We start from the raw sequence: 14,546 nt of genomic DNA on the forward strand, positions 1-14,546 counted from the left end.
TCAGAGGGAAATTTTCAACCATATTTTGGTGTCTGTCGTTGTGGTTTCTCTTTTTGCCTTTCTTTTTGATCAAGGTGACAGGAACAACATTTTATTCATTTTTTCCGGAAAGCAGGAAAGGTAATGATTAATCCATTCTGCAAGAAACAAAGAAGAGTTCTGGTTGTGAACTTACTGGTATTATCTAACCAGTAAAAATAGAAGTGTACTCAGAGAAGGCACAGGATGGAAAACTCATGATGAATTGTTAGGGCATGTTGAGTTGGTTCTGTCAATGCCTGCAGTCAGATGATTTCACTGGCTGTACAACATGAAATCTCGTATTTCAATGTATAAGTGTCAAAGTTCAGCTGAAGCAGGGACGAATACAGAACAAAATTTGTGTGTGTTTGTAACTAGGGCACCAGAGCAATAGAGGAAGCCAAAATGAGCCGGAAAAGCAAAAGGAGTTTAAAGGAGAAATTTGCCTTGAAGAACAGCTTGGTTAAAGAAGCCCTCTCAGAATTCCTGGGAACTTTTATACTGATAGTAAGTGTCAGTTGCTTTCCTTTCTTCCTACTAATCTAATGTTGGGCAGTGCTTGTATGGGGATATGCATGCTTTTTCTTGTACTGTACCAGCAGCGTGGTTACTGCCTGACAAACACTGTACAGCCTTGAATGAACTGCTTCTATTTACGGTAAGTTTGTAATTCCTTTCTTCATTTGATGTAATTATCACTGGCTATTAAAAACAGATAGCTGTATTTATTAAAATTATCTGATAAGCATTTGATTTCATCTATGAGCAGAGTTTCAGTGAACTACCACACTGTGAAAAATCAAAATACACACAATGAATGTTAATAATCCTCTTGCTTTTGTTTTGAAAAAACTCAGCAGTTTATTCTACTTCCACTTCTGTGCACAACTTCTATTTGCTTTAACAAATACATCGTATTTCCCATTAAGAGAATTTCAGCCAAGTTATTTTCCTGTGTAATACAGAAATTTAGCTGTGTGATTTGTAGTGAATTTCTTGGAAGTTGCACTGCCCAAATACTCAGAGATTTTGTAATTAACTATTTTTTGGTTTAACCGTGCTACATAAATTATGCAGTTGCCTGGTGCTGTAGTACAGCTACTATTTCGGTAACTACCAAAAATCCTCATTTTCGTATACTCAGATTTATTTTTACTTAATTTCTTGCTCAATATTTCTGTGTATTTTGCACTGGGACACAGAGCTCTACCCTGTGATTTACCAGGGTAGAAAGCAGACTCAGTAGCAGAGCTGGAAGTCAAGCAGCTAGAGTATTTATGCCAAACTCTTTCTTCCTCCTTTCAGTCTGAACAAAACACTCTTGCTTATTGCTAAATATTTCCTAGTGAGAGGGAAAAAGGGGGGGAAAAAAAAAAAAAAAAAAAAAAAGAAGCAGGCATAGGACATAGCATATTTTACAACTGTAACTATATTTTAGCTCAATTTCAAGTAAGTCATCTAAAAAATTTCAGTACCTCATAAAATACATGGAAATAATGGTCTTTACTACACTTCGGCCAACTGAAGTGCACAGGCACTAAAGTAACATTATTCTCAAATTTAATACCATCCATAAGACATCATTACAGTAAGAAGCACATTTAGAAGCAAGGAGAACAAAGCACTTTACAAACATTAATGAATTAAGTGTCACAACACCCTGGTAAGGAGGGGAAATGTCATTATCTTCATTTGATATATTAGCAAATCTGATTTCAGCAGACTGCACAGGAAGCCTGCGGCAGAACTCTGAATATAACCCAGATCACCTGACTTCCAGTACTCTGTCCTCGCCACAAGACCATACTCCTCTTTCCATTAATACAATCAAGCAAGTAAAGAAAACATATTAAAGTGCAGATTAGACCACAAATGCTATTATTTAATGTCCTGCTGCACAAGACTAGAAGGAAATGCAAACCCAGAGCCCATTTTCTAGTATATTCACCACACAAATGTAGTTGAAAATGAAGCTAAAAAGTTATTGTTGATAATGTGAATTTCTCAATTCTGGCTTAGCCTTTCCAGTTTCAACCTTGGCTTAAAACAGAGAAGAGCCTCACATGGATTAAAAAGCCATTTTTTCAGTGCTTGGGTATCTCAGTTTATGTTTAGACTGCACAAGTTACTGACAGTACAAAACATTTACTGTGAATGAACTGACTTTTCTGCTATTGTTTATTGCTATTAGGCTCTGTCAGCTAGTAGTTTCTCTTTAAGAACAGATAAATATTAAACCCTTAACTTACACTGGAGCTAATGAAACAGGCAGCTGGTAAGTCAGAGGGCAGAAATCCTTGAAAAACAGATACCATGTGTGCAAAAGAAGTGGTAACTTTCTTCCACCATCCTATTACTATGTCTTATTCCTGTTACAAAGTGAAAGTGAGACCAGAGTTCAGAGCTTACAGCACAGTTGATTCAGATCTCTGCTGAAAGCCATTTAATGTCACTGTGATGGGTTTTAAAGCCTGTGGGGAGCACCCATGCCAGGGAATACCCGTGCCAGGGAGTAAAGCAGGGACAAGCCTTTCTATTACCAACAGAATCTGTCTGGAAGTCAGTGCTAACTGACCATACCTAATTTTGCCACTAACCTAGCACATCTGGAAATCAGCTGGGTGGAGTTCTGTCCTCCAAATCACCTATTTCCATTTTTTTCTGGAGAACAACATCACAGATCACATAATGTTAATAGTATGTGGTCTGTGATGTTGAGTACAGCCTGAACTACCACCTTTGGAAACTCTTAGCTTTGCAACATTATTGTCCCAAACTGGAAAATGTAGAAACTGCAAGATTAATTTCAGAACATCTAGATAGTGAAATCACTTACTTGAGGCAAACCTCAAGCCCTCACCTGTGGGTGAGAAAGACTCTGCTTGCAATCTTGAACAGATCTGAGACAACAAGCCTGGAGAAAGTCAGTGGGTATACAGTTTGGATATCATTTCTTGGCCATCCCTATTTAATATGCTGTGGTTTGCCTTGCAGCATGGTCTCAGAGCACATAAACTGAATTCTTTTCAGAAGAAAGTAAAGTGAAAGGTAAGATCTAGAATCACAGCAAATGTACTGACCATTAATGGATACTCAGTCCAGTGGATCAGACTCAAGATGCTCCCAAGTAATCCCTCCTGAGATGCCACAGTCAGGTTATCCAAACCAGCTGCTTGCACTGCACAACCTGACAATACAGATATAACATGTGTGATACCTTCTTTCTGCTTACCAAAGCACCTGACTTCAACCCCTGAGGGTTCAGTGAGAAACACTAAGCCCTAGGAACTTGGAAGTGCCCTGCTGCACAGGTAGATCTGATGGTACAGAGAGCAGCTGCTGTTATCACCTGCTTGGGTAATCCTGCTGGTGAGTAGGCTGTTTCACTCGTAGACATATTCTGCTGGGGGAACAGGTATTTCTTCAGTATCAAGCCTCCCCAAGCACAGCACAGCTTCCCTAATTACACTCTGGAACAAGAACCAGGGCAGAAACCTCAAAATATACAGTCCATAACCAGATGCAAATTGCATGTAACTTTGGTTACTGTGTTCACTTTATAATGTTCAACCTGACAAAATGTTACGCTCCACCTCTTACATGATTTCTGTAAAACAAATGGAGCACTGCAGCTCTAACATAACTAAGTTATGTTTGCAGTACTGGCAACAAGGAGCACACATTATGCAAATATTTCTATTTGCAGATTATTTGTAAACTTCTGCCCCTTTCTTGTATTTACCTGTCACATGGTAAACCCCCAACCTGCAAAGTTTAATTGTACCATTTGTAGTTTAGAATAAATATCAGCAAAAAAAACCCCCAACAATCTACCCATAAAGTTTTCAAAGAACATTTGAAACCAATACAACTGTTTTCCATGAAACAGTGTAATGTATATACAGTGTGTTTGGAACCAATTTGTGGGACTGGTACCCCTCGGCTACATGTAGGCAACAGGTTCCTGAGGTGGGAGAACACCCACCTGTTTGTTCCACGGTGTCTGAGGGTGATTGTGCACACACACATTTCCCAGCCTCTGACACAGCCTGGGGCTCCTCTGGGTTACTATGGGAGACAACATCTGGGTGCCAGGCACAAGGGTGTCAGGAAGCTGTGCTGCATCAGACAGATGGTTTATGTGAGTTTTCAGTGAGCCTATCTGCAACTCACCTATCCAGCTGCCTCTCTGCTTTTAATCATCCTTCTCTCAATATTTCCACTTTGGAATTTGGCTGCACTGCTCTCAAACAAAATGGGATTTACTCTGGCTTATGCCATTAAGTGTATCTGAATAGGAACATTTCCAAAAAAGAGATGCCAAATTGGCCATGTGGCTTCCTTTACCAGCTACTGCTCACCTGACAGTCCCTATTTCATTGTCGCTCTAAAGAGCATCTTACTAAATACAGTTTCCCAGAAAGGAGCTGCACAGGAGCCAGTGTCTCCTGAGCCCAGCACAGCATACGCTTCCTTGCTGAAACAGAACACGGGCTTCCATTTAGCATATAAAGACAAGTGGGTAGTATAAATATTCCTATCCTAAAGCTTAGTCTCCAACCAGAGGTGGGGGGCCTCCTGCGAAACTCCCACTAAAGCAAATGTTTGTGTGTGTGTGTGTGTGTGTGTGTGTGTGTGTAAAAGATGCAGGGCATGAGCATGAATCGAATGCATGACACCCCATATTGCAAATAATCCGACTAATGAGAAGGAAGGCTATTTATCTTTTGCTTATCAAAACCTTTTTATATTGTTTTCCTATTCTGACCACTTAATTTTGGAAGTTATCACTCCTGCTTTGTTATGGAGCTTGTGTTGCCTGAAAAGTCTTTTAAATATGACATTCCATGGATTTGCTTAGTCCAGAAGATTAAAATTTATATGACTTTTCCATATCTATGGCCTTACCTTCCAGTGCATGTTAATTACAATACTGTACAGTAATATAGCATTAGAATCCCCATTACATGATATTATTACATGAAAGCAAATGTAGCTTTTGATCACTGATTCCTTAAGTAAGTGTTTAGTGTTTAATACAAAATTAATACTAAGAAATCTTAAACAAAGATAAATTCCATGTTCTGAGTTTTTGTGAAAGGGACACAGTACAGGATTAAAAGGCTCACAACGAGTTTCATTTAAGGTAGAAAACTGAAGAGCAGTAGTTTCTGACAGCTACCTTGTTTGCCATCAGCAATGAATTGCCTCGAGTACAGAATCCTGTATAATTAGCTTTTAGACAATGAACTTAAGTTTGTCAAAACTAGACAAAAAAGGTTATTTAAACTTAAATTGGTATTTCAATAAGCCAGTCAACAGCTTCTAAAATATTACATAATGCTACAAATGAGCAGTGTCTACACTCAGCTCTCATTTAATCACAGGGTTCCAGAATGCTGGAATGAGTCTTCCAAGATCTTTTTCTGTAGATACTTCCAACCCCAGAAAGTTTGCATCTATTGGACTGAAGTTTGAGGCTCAGAGAAAAGTCCCTACTTGCATCCTTCCAACATTCAACTGCAAGTGCAAAACCACAAACAACCCTCTTGCACTTGTATTTACGTTTTAGACACAAATTTACAGAGTGCTTTTTCAGGTTTTGCCAGATAAAAAAAGATAATAAATATCATAATTTTAAAAACTGACAAACAGTTGGAGAACAGAATAAATGATAGTAAATGCAGTTCATGCCATACAGAGAGTTTATATCTTTGTGATCTCAACAGTTCAATAAACCATTCTGGAGAAAAGTGAATTTTTGTGAGCTCTCCCAACCCAACGCAAACACCGCAGTTCCTCTAACCCAAAGGTTTCTTTGCTGTTAAGAGCATTCAGCTCTTCTCTTTCCCCAACAGAAAACAGCTTAGGAAGAGAACATACTGAGGCTTTAATTACTCATAACTGTGCACCTCCAACCACATGAGCACAGCATCCCACCACCCGTTTCCTGCACCCAAAGGAAGGAGTAAAACAAGCTACATATACCCTTACACGCCTAAGAGACAGAAAACCTTCTTTCTCAGAAACTGCAGTGCCCGCTCCTCCGCTCTCTCTGACTAGAACAGGTAATTCCCCAAGCACTGTTAGAGAGACTAAACACATTTTAAGAGTTCAGAAAGATTTCAATCCTTTCACTTGGTGTAGGAAGCAAAGCAGAGAGGCACATCTCAACTCAAGAATAAATGAGTAACCTGGGAGGGAAGCAACGCTTGAATAGGCTCTTTTTCTTTTCAAGACACTAGGTAAGATTGTCTTCCCTTGTCTAGCCATTTCTTCCTAGCCCCTTTGCAAGGGACCATGTTTCACCCCTGGAAGTTTGTATCCCTATATGAAATGTTTCATTTCCTTTCTCTCCTGAATTTCTACAACATCGTAAGAAAATAAAAATGATCTCCACTGAAGAAACTGACTCAAACCTGTTTCCCTATATAATTCAGGAAAGAAAAGCATTTTAGCATTTCAGGCTGAAGAGTGCAATATCAATCACAATAAAATATGAGAGAATACAGACCTTTGCATTCTCTCTAGGTGATTTCAAACTTTTGTCTCCTATTGCATGTGCAAAAGCAATAATGAAAATCTGAAAGTGTCAGCTTATATACCACAGCATAGTTTGTGCCTCAATATTTACACTGTATTTTTCCCAGAGCAATTAGAGCCTGATCTTTATGTGTTCTAAAAGGTTTATATACACAATTCATCCAAAACCTTACTGAATTTACATTCTTGTCTCCAAGAAGTAATGCTTTCTGTCATTAAAAAGATGGTTTCAAAATGGCAATAATTTCAAGGCTTATGTCTATACTATTTAATTAACTAAATGATAGGGTTTATTTCAAACCCTTGTTTTACTAGATAGCAAGCCTAGATCCATTTGAACCCCAGAGGATATTGGTTGTATCCCAGGAGATCATCAGGAGAACAGATATAGTGGGTTTTTTTATTACTCCAAGTTTGATTAAATCATAATGTACAGAAATCCTCCCATCCCCACCAAAATATTTAATTAATGATAAAATAAGAGGCATGAGCTTTTAAAGTATTTAACAATTACATGACTGGTAAGCTGTGGTTTTAATCACACCTAAAAATTTTAAGTACTGATTTAACAATAGATAGTAAATATTAAACATGAAATTAGGTGAAGATTGCTCTGTCCTGGAAGAACATGAGTTTCCTGCAAATTGAATGTGCAGAGGTAATGCCCTAAATTTTCATACATCCAACATGCTGCTGTTAGCCTTACCATCCCTACTGAAAGTGTTTAGGAGCCCAGTCTGAATTAAGGCACTACACCACTAATTTAGTAACTGCCTCACATCTGAAAAGTTTGTTTATTTATTACTTTCATAGGCAACACTCAAACTAACTGTATATGGACATGTTAATGGGGGGCAGGGGAAACTGTACAAGGCTAAAGTAAACCACAAATAACCTCTAATGCTTTCATGGGCAATTTTGGTCAGAGACTCCTACCTGCACTGAAGGGCAAATGATCTTTTCTCACAATCTCCAAAGAACTCTCTAACTCTTCCTACCTCTATTCCTGCTTTTAAGGGCCTAAATAGGCCCTCAAAAGTCTGGCTGCTTGGAGAAGTCATGGAGGTTTCCCTAAGAAGTGAAATACCAGGGCAGACTCCAAACAGGATAGCAGAAGGACGCTCACTGCAAGCACACAGCTTGAGCCTGAGGCACTGCACTGACGCCAAGAGCCCATGCCCTTCCCAGCACTGCGAGGGAACACACACACATGCAGCAGAACCCAGAGCAGTACTGCAGGGATGTCCGGTCTGAAAGGGGAGCAGGCAATGGGCTAGCAGGAAATGCCTGTCTGGGGAACAATAGGACAACACGGGTGGGAGCGCGGCAGGGTTGCTGCCTTACCTGAACAGAGGCATCCTCACAAAATTGTGACTTGGTGGAAGAAGTCCTGAAAATTGACTGAGATGGGAATTCTGAACTGGTTTTCTGGCATTTCCTGATTGAAATTGTACAGCTTAGAATTATTTATTTTTTTGGTGACTGCTGACTCTGTATTCCACGTAGCACCCCGAGTTCTTGCATTCATGTAGAGCATCATCCAGTTGTGCAGCCACTGAGGCCATATCTGCCTGCAGGGACACCTGTGGTACCCTCACCACAGCTTGACAGCTGCTGATGTACAAGATACAACAAAACACTTGTCATTGTCTCCACACTGCTAAAAAGCAGGAGATTTGGCTGCTTCTGTAACATTTAAGTGTATGGCTATGAGTGCTCACTACCACTAGATCTGTTTGATAAGAAGGGGCCTTAAAGCATTCTGCTTTAGGATGTCTAGAGCTTCATAGGCCATGTAGGAAAATAAATTACCTAAAATTCTGGATTCCAATCTGGCAGGAAATCCTATTTACACTAAAAACGCTATTACAAGCATTTGCAAAAATCCTGAAAATAGCACAGATGGAAGCAAAATGATCTTTAGACGCCCTGATGGATGGGACAGAGATAAAATTCTGCAAGTTTCCAAGGAGTAACAGGACATTATGCTCCTTGGAGACCAGTTGTTTTCCTTTCCTAACATTGGCCTTGTTACCCAAGACAAAGAAAAGGCTCTAACGTCTATGAAGCAAGTTTTTTTGGCAGGGAATGTGCAGACAGCTATTCCACACCCAAACGTGGTTTTTATGACAGTAGTATCATTACTTTGTGAACAAAAGTCAGTACTGAAGCTCTTCTAGAAAATTCAAGCAGATCAGGCTATAGACAACTGCTCAGATGAAAACCCGGTAACATAATATATGATAAAGAGATCTGGCTATATTCTACTGTAAATTAAATTCCCATCGATTCCTTGTGCTTTATTCAATGAGTTTGTGTGGGTGCAGCTGATGGCTGAGCTTGGCTTAGAAACTTAGAATATTTAGTTACAACTTGATGATCTAGTCGGTCTTAACTCAGCCAAGCAAAGATTCACAGGGTATTAAATTGCTGCTCCTGTAATTACATGATTAGGTGGCAGTTTCCACTTATGTCAACCTAGCTGCAGTAGGTATGAGAAAACTTGTTTCTCTCCTTAAAATGACAGCAGATGGAGAAAATATTAGTGTCACATGGTTCAGATTTATAGGTTCATTTCCCAGTTTCCCCATCCCAGAATGGGCACACACTGACTGGGCCTGCAATAGTGCTCATGAGCAGTCACTTACCAACATTCACAAAGCAAGAAGCAAGTGCAGCTCTGCTCAAGCTGGCTTGCATGCTTTCTTGTTTGTAGACTGAGCTTTCTGAGGCTAGTCTAGCACAAAAATGGAGCATCTGTAGTTGCATATTTCCCTATGACATGCAGAGCAGAAGCTATTACATGAGAGTGCTACACAGCTGTTTGTGTATGATTCTCCTCAGTTCTGCTTATCAGGGAAGGGAGGCCAGACCCTCCCTCTGTTATTTCTTTCCGTCTTCTTGTGAATTTGTAGTTGATATACACAGATGTTGTTGTTGTCCCTTACCTTTTTTTATACCTATCTCCCCCATTTCTGTTCATTTTTATAACATCCTTAAGGAAAGGGGTAATACTTTCAAAAGAATGTCCTTTTCTTTGTATCTGCAAAACTGTCTATGCCACTTTACAACACAAGTGCATGCTTGTAGATCTAACTGCTTGCCTGAATGCAGGCTGCATCCCAGGGTACACAGGGCCCCAGGCCATCCTACTGGATTTACTCCATGTCTGAGCAGTATCTTTCACAAAACCTTGCTTGGTGCAATTTCTGCAATACTCCTTTTGAGAAGTCTGGAAAATGAAGGCTAGAGCATACTTAATTCCACCTCCTCCAGATTTGTGCCCTAATCTTAAAGTTTATAAATTCCAGTATATCTATTCTTTCCATGTTAATTAAACATATAAATACATGATGAGCAGGATTGTCTCATATGAAGTTTAAAAAAAAAAAAAAAGAAAAAAGCATGTGATTTCAGCTGCAAACAACTAACCTGTATTTCACCTTGGGTTTGTATCTGTATGTGTATATGTGCTTACCATTTCAATCGCTAGGTATATGATACTAATAGCAAGGAGAGAATGCCTAGTGTAAGCATATGTCATCCTCTGCACAGCAGCTAATTGCAGCTTGGAATGTATCTTGCAACTTTCAATTATACAGTCCAATAAACTACTGCTATCTAACAGCACCCTACCTTTACGTAACCTGACAGCTGTAACGCTTTGGCACCAGACAGTGCTTTGTTTGCTTGCATGATTATAACCTCAAGGCAAGAGCTGCACCTGGGTATATGACACAGTCTTGGGGCACTCTTATAACAGCAACTCCGTCTGCATTGCTGGTTAGGAGAGTAATTTTATTGAGAGCTTTTCTGTCACTTTTTGGTGTTAGTTAAAACCTTGGGGAAACACCCTTGGAAACAAAAATATGATTTTCTTTTTGCCAGTTTAAATCATATCTATTGTAGCAGGACTTGCTTGTTAAACCTCAATCACCAAACCTTTTTGGTACAGCCCATTTCTAAGGCAGGAGAGATCTTCCCATTACTTTATGGTTTCTGAATGCAACTGCCTTGCAACTGAAAATAAGCATTTCTAAAAGACCTAAATTTTATGTATTCAAACATGCAGAGTTAGAAAGAGTATTTGTGATACTGTCATTGGTGACAAACTGTTGTGGTTTGGCAGTAATGGCAGAACACTAAAGCAAAGCAAGGAGATTAACCAAAGCAACTGCACAGACTAAGATGGAATGATTTTATAGAAAAAAAGAAAAAAACTCAGATTCCCATGTACCAAAGTAGGAATATATATTTATAAAATATATGTATCTCCGATTTAACCTCAAAGTGATTAAAGTTCAAGATAAATCTAGTCCCATCCCAGAAATAGTACAATTCAGATCACTTACAGCTGCAAAGCAGCAAAGGTTTTCAGACTACAGATATTTGGTATCTTCCACATAGTGCTGGGTCCTTCAACAAAGCACTTAAGCATATATTTAAAAAGGAGATTTTCAAAGATACAAACTGATTTCTGGCACAAAATGATCAGCTAGTCTATTATCTTAAACTAAAGGCCTTTTGTAACTCTGAATGTCTTTCCTACCAACTTTAATAGGACCTAAATGTACACTTGAAGCTAAGCAGAAGCTTTAGAACACAATAAACGTGATCTTAAGCATACATTTAAATGTGTCGCTGAGTTTAATTCTGAGGAGAACTGACATAAAACAGAAGCTAGTTTAAATCCACTGAGAATACTCCAGTGTGAATTATTCAGGTATCCCCACTTCAGTTAACTGCTCAAGCTGCAGAACCAGTGAAATATTTTGATAAAGCAGCTACAGTAACACATACTCTAATTTCCAGGAAGTTGTCTCCTTCCAGAGTTTCAGCATTAAATATTAAAAGGTTTTTGAATGATATTTCGTAACTTGTAATTTTTTCATTGCTTATAACCATCTGGAAACAAAAACTTACCACGCAGAATCTTCTTCACTTTCAGATACGGAGATTTGTTGTAGAGGCTGTGAGATCTTGTTTAAGCTCCAAGCTCTGACCCATATCTCATCATTGTACTTGAGCACTCTTTTCCAGTGAGAGAGGTCCTTACAAGTAAACATTCTTCCTGGTCACAGAGCAGGGGAAGAAGAGGAAATGTTCATTGCAGCAAAGGCAACAATGGCACACATGCTACTAATCTCAAATTCTAGCATTGTTTTAATATTTAACAACATTTCCAGCTATATCTGGACAGCAGCAGCAGTTGAAAACTAACCAGCATTTGACAGACACACTCATGGTTTTACATTTCTCTTTCAAAATACAGACCCTTGGATGTGGGTGTGTGGGCCAGGCTGTCCTTAGTCGAGGAGTCCACGGTGGGCCTATGACGACAGCAGTTGGATTTGCAATGGCAGTCACCATAGCAGTGTATGTGTCTGGGGGGGTTTCTGGTAAGTGACTTTTTCTTCTTATATAGCATTTATTGCCACAGTTTTAAGGCTATGTTGTTAAATTATTTATATTTCATGGTATAAACAATTATGTATTTAGCAATAGCAGCAGAGTCTGCATGAGAGTTTTGCTCATAAAGCTTCTGTGTTCTTCTTGTTTCCTTCTGTTCTTTGCGTTTGACAAAATCTTCCACCAAATTCTGATCCAAACTATAGTGTGCAAACATGGCAGATGTCTGGCTTTTATGGAAAATAGTCTGTGCAAACCAGAAATCTGCTTGGTCTTGCTTTGAAAATGCTGTCAATAGAGTTGATCCTGGACAGCATAGGCACTGCATTTAAGGAAATAACTGTGGAAAGCTTACAGAATCCAGTAGAGAGGCACCAGCTAAAATAGTTGCCAGCTTGGAAGAACATAGAATGACCCATTAATGGGTACAATGAGCAGGATTCACCTTACAGCGTGCAATCTCTTCCTGTCCTATGACAGGACAGGAGCAAGTCTACTCCTGTCTGTTTGCTGATTTGGACAGCAGCAGATCACAGAAAGCAGGAACAGGAAAAAAGATTGAGTACGAGAGGTAAACTGCTGTGATGCACTGTCCATGTACTCTCATTGCCCCTTTCTTTCTGCTGTGTTATTTCCTCAATATATATTTGTCAGGAACCTTTCTTTCGTCTGTAACTGGGATAACTGATCAGTATCTATATGTGCCATACTGGATGGTGCTTAGTCTCCTATTTCCACCATTCAGTTTGGCCAAATTAATATCAGAAACATCAGCATAACTGCTTTTAACATTTAAATTCTGCCTTTAAAATAGAAAGTGAGTGATGGGTTGCAATAATATAGTGTTATGTATTATAATACACAATACTCCATGTTGTACGTGGAATTTGTATTGCTCTCAAAGCAAATGGTGTCCTTGTACCCCAGCTCATTGAGGCATTTCTTTCCCTTCATAAAGAAAGTAAAGCAGATCTGGGCAGGTATCTCTAGGTATAAATAGGCCATTATAAATAGTTGCTATAGCAGGAATTAGTGTGGCCATTTCTCTTCTTTTTTACAAATTCTTTTAGAAAGGCACTGTTATGAGGAAGTTTCCAAGTTCACATTAGAGAGTGCTCAAGGTACTGCAAAACAGGCAGTCATGTTCCTGTCATTGAAACAGAGCAGAATGGTTCCTTATTACAACATGAAGTTAATTCCTATTACCTGAACATCTTTAAATTACAACATTAAACTATAAATCTTCTAATGCAGTATCGGGGGGGAAAAAACCACAAACCTGTATAGACACTAACTTGTCCTAAATTTGCATCTGTAAGGGATATTAATCTCCATTATACAGAAGATTAGAGTTCAATCCCAGCAGGGCAGAGCAGTTGTAGATGTTGCAGGATCATGCTTCCTGTGTTTTTCCCATGACAAAGGATTCTGCAGACAGTGCATTTTCTCTGCAAAAGAACAGAAACAGATATTTCAATAGGCTGTGATTATCCAGCAGCTGATTACTAGTGGACACTTCAGAATATCAGGTCCTATACAGAATTTGTTAGCAAATTCTGCGGCTCTTTGGTCGTGACGTTTCACGTTTAAGTATTGCTAAAACAGTTTGCATCAGTTCTTTATGAAATTCTAAATTCATGGTAATATAAAATACACAGACTGCACACTTGGTGAATTTGAGCTCTTATCTAGGACAATTTCCCTTTTTGTTTTTTCTCCATCTAATTTTCCATGTCTAGATAATTGTGATCACTGGAGCTACGAAAGAATTTGGGAACATGCTGTCCAAAGTGGATTTTTTTTTTAGACCAGGAAACTATCAGTGGCACAGGAACCAAGAATCTTTTTAACTCCCCTATGTCAGCATGAAAGCCTTCAACTAGACTTTTCCTTTCCAGATGCAACATTAATCAGATATCTCTAATATTATCACGTCTTGTCAAGGCCATCATGATCACCAGGTATTACATACAGGTGGGGAACAGTATCAGGTGTTGAAAGAAAGGAAAATGATTAATTCCAGGCAGAGTTAAGAACAAAAGACAAGACAACAGTTCATCAACATTCACGAGGGGCTGTTAAATAAGGTGCCAGCCATTTATTTGCTCTGTGCTGAAGAATTTGAAATACAGTGAGGAATTCAAAATTAATTCAGGACTGATGCTACTAGGTCAGAGCTTTGGAAGTGATACAAAGAAGGTTTTATCCAGTTTGTTATCTGTGTTTGTCAGTTCATTATGTATCAAAGGTGCCTGGATTTCATAAGATAATGACTCGCTGACCTGAAGTGCAAACAAACACAGAAACTGTACATAGAGGCCCCTTCTCCATCAGTAGCCTTTGACAGACAAAGGTCACACTCTTTTAGTTACTTTATTAAAGAAAAAGGCCTTTTTTTTCCGATAACCATGAGGATGAAATGAGATTTTACCGGTAAGGTAAGCAATGGATCTGCTATGTTCTTGCAAAACTTAGGGTTTACTCTATTTTTACCACGGAGTAATGTTTCATCTGTTTATTTGGCAATTCGTATTTCTTCAATATCAACTATGTATTTATATTAAAAAAAAATA

The 14,546-nt window shown here is 38.9% G+C and overlaps 1 long non-coding RNA gene across 1 annotated transcript; it reads left to right on the plus strand.

The window, feature by feature from the left end:
• The first annotated feature begins 211 nt into the window (after positions 1–211).
• Positions 212–11,965, plus strand: LOC104407233. The gene is made up of 3 exons (XR_719922.1): positions 212–528; positions 621–679; positions 11,837–11,965. It is a non-coding gene; the product is annotated as an uncharacterized LOC104407233 (long non-coding RNA).
• The last annotated feature ends 2,581 nt before the right edge of the window (positions 11,966–14,546 follow it).

Source organism: Nestor notabilis, unplaced genomic scaffold, assembly GCF_000696875.1.
Source record: "Nestor notabilis isolate BGI_N333 unplaced genomic scaffold, ASM69687v1 scaffold16326, whole genome shotgun sequence".
Classification (NCBI taxonomy): domain Eukaryota; kingdom Metazoa; phylum Chordata; class Aves; order Psittaciformes; family Psittacidae; genus Nestor; species Nestor notabilis.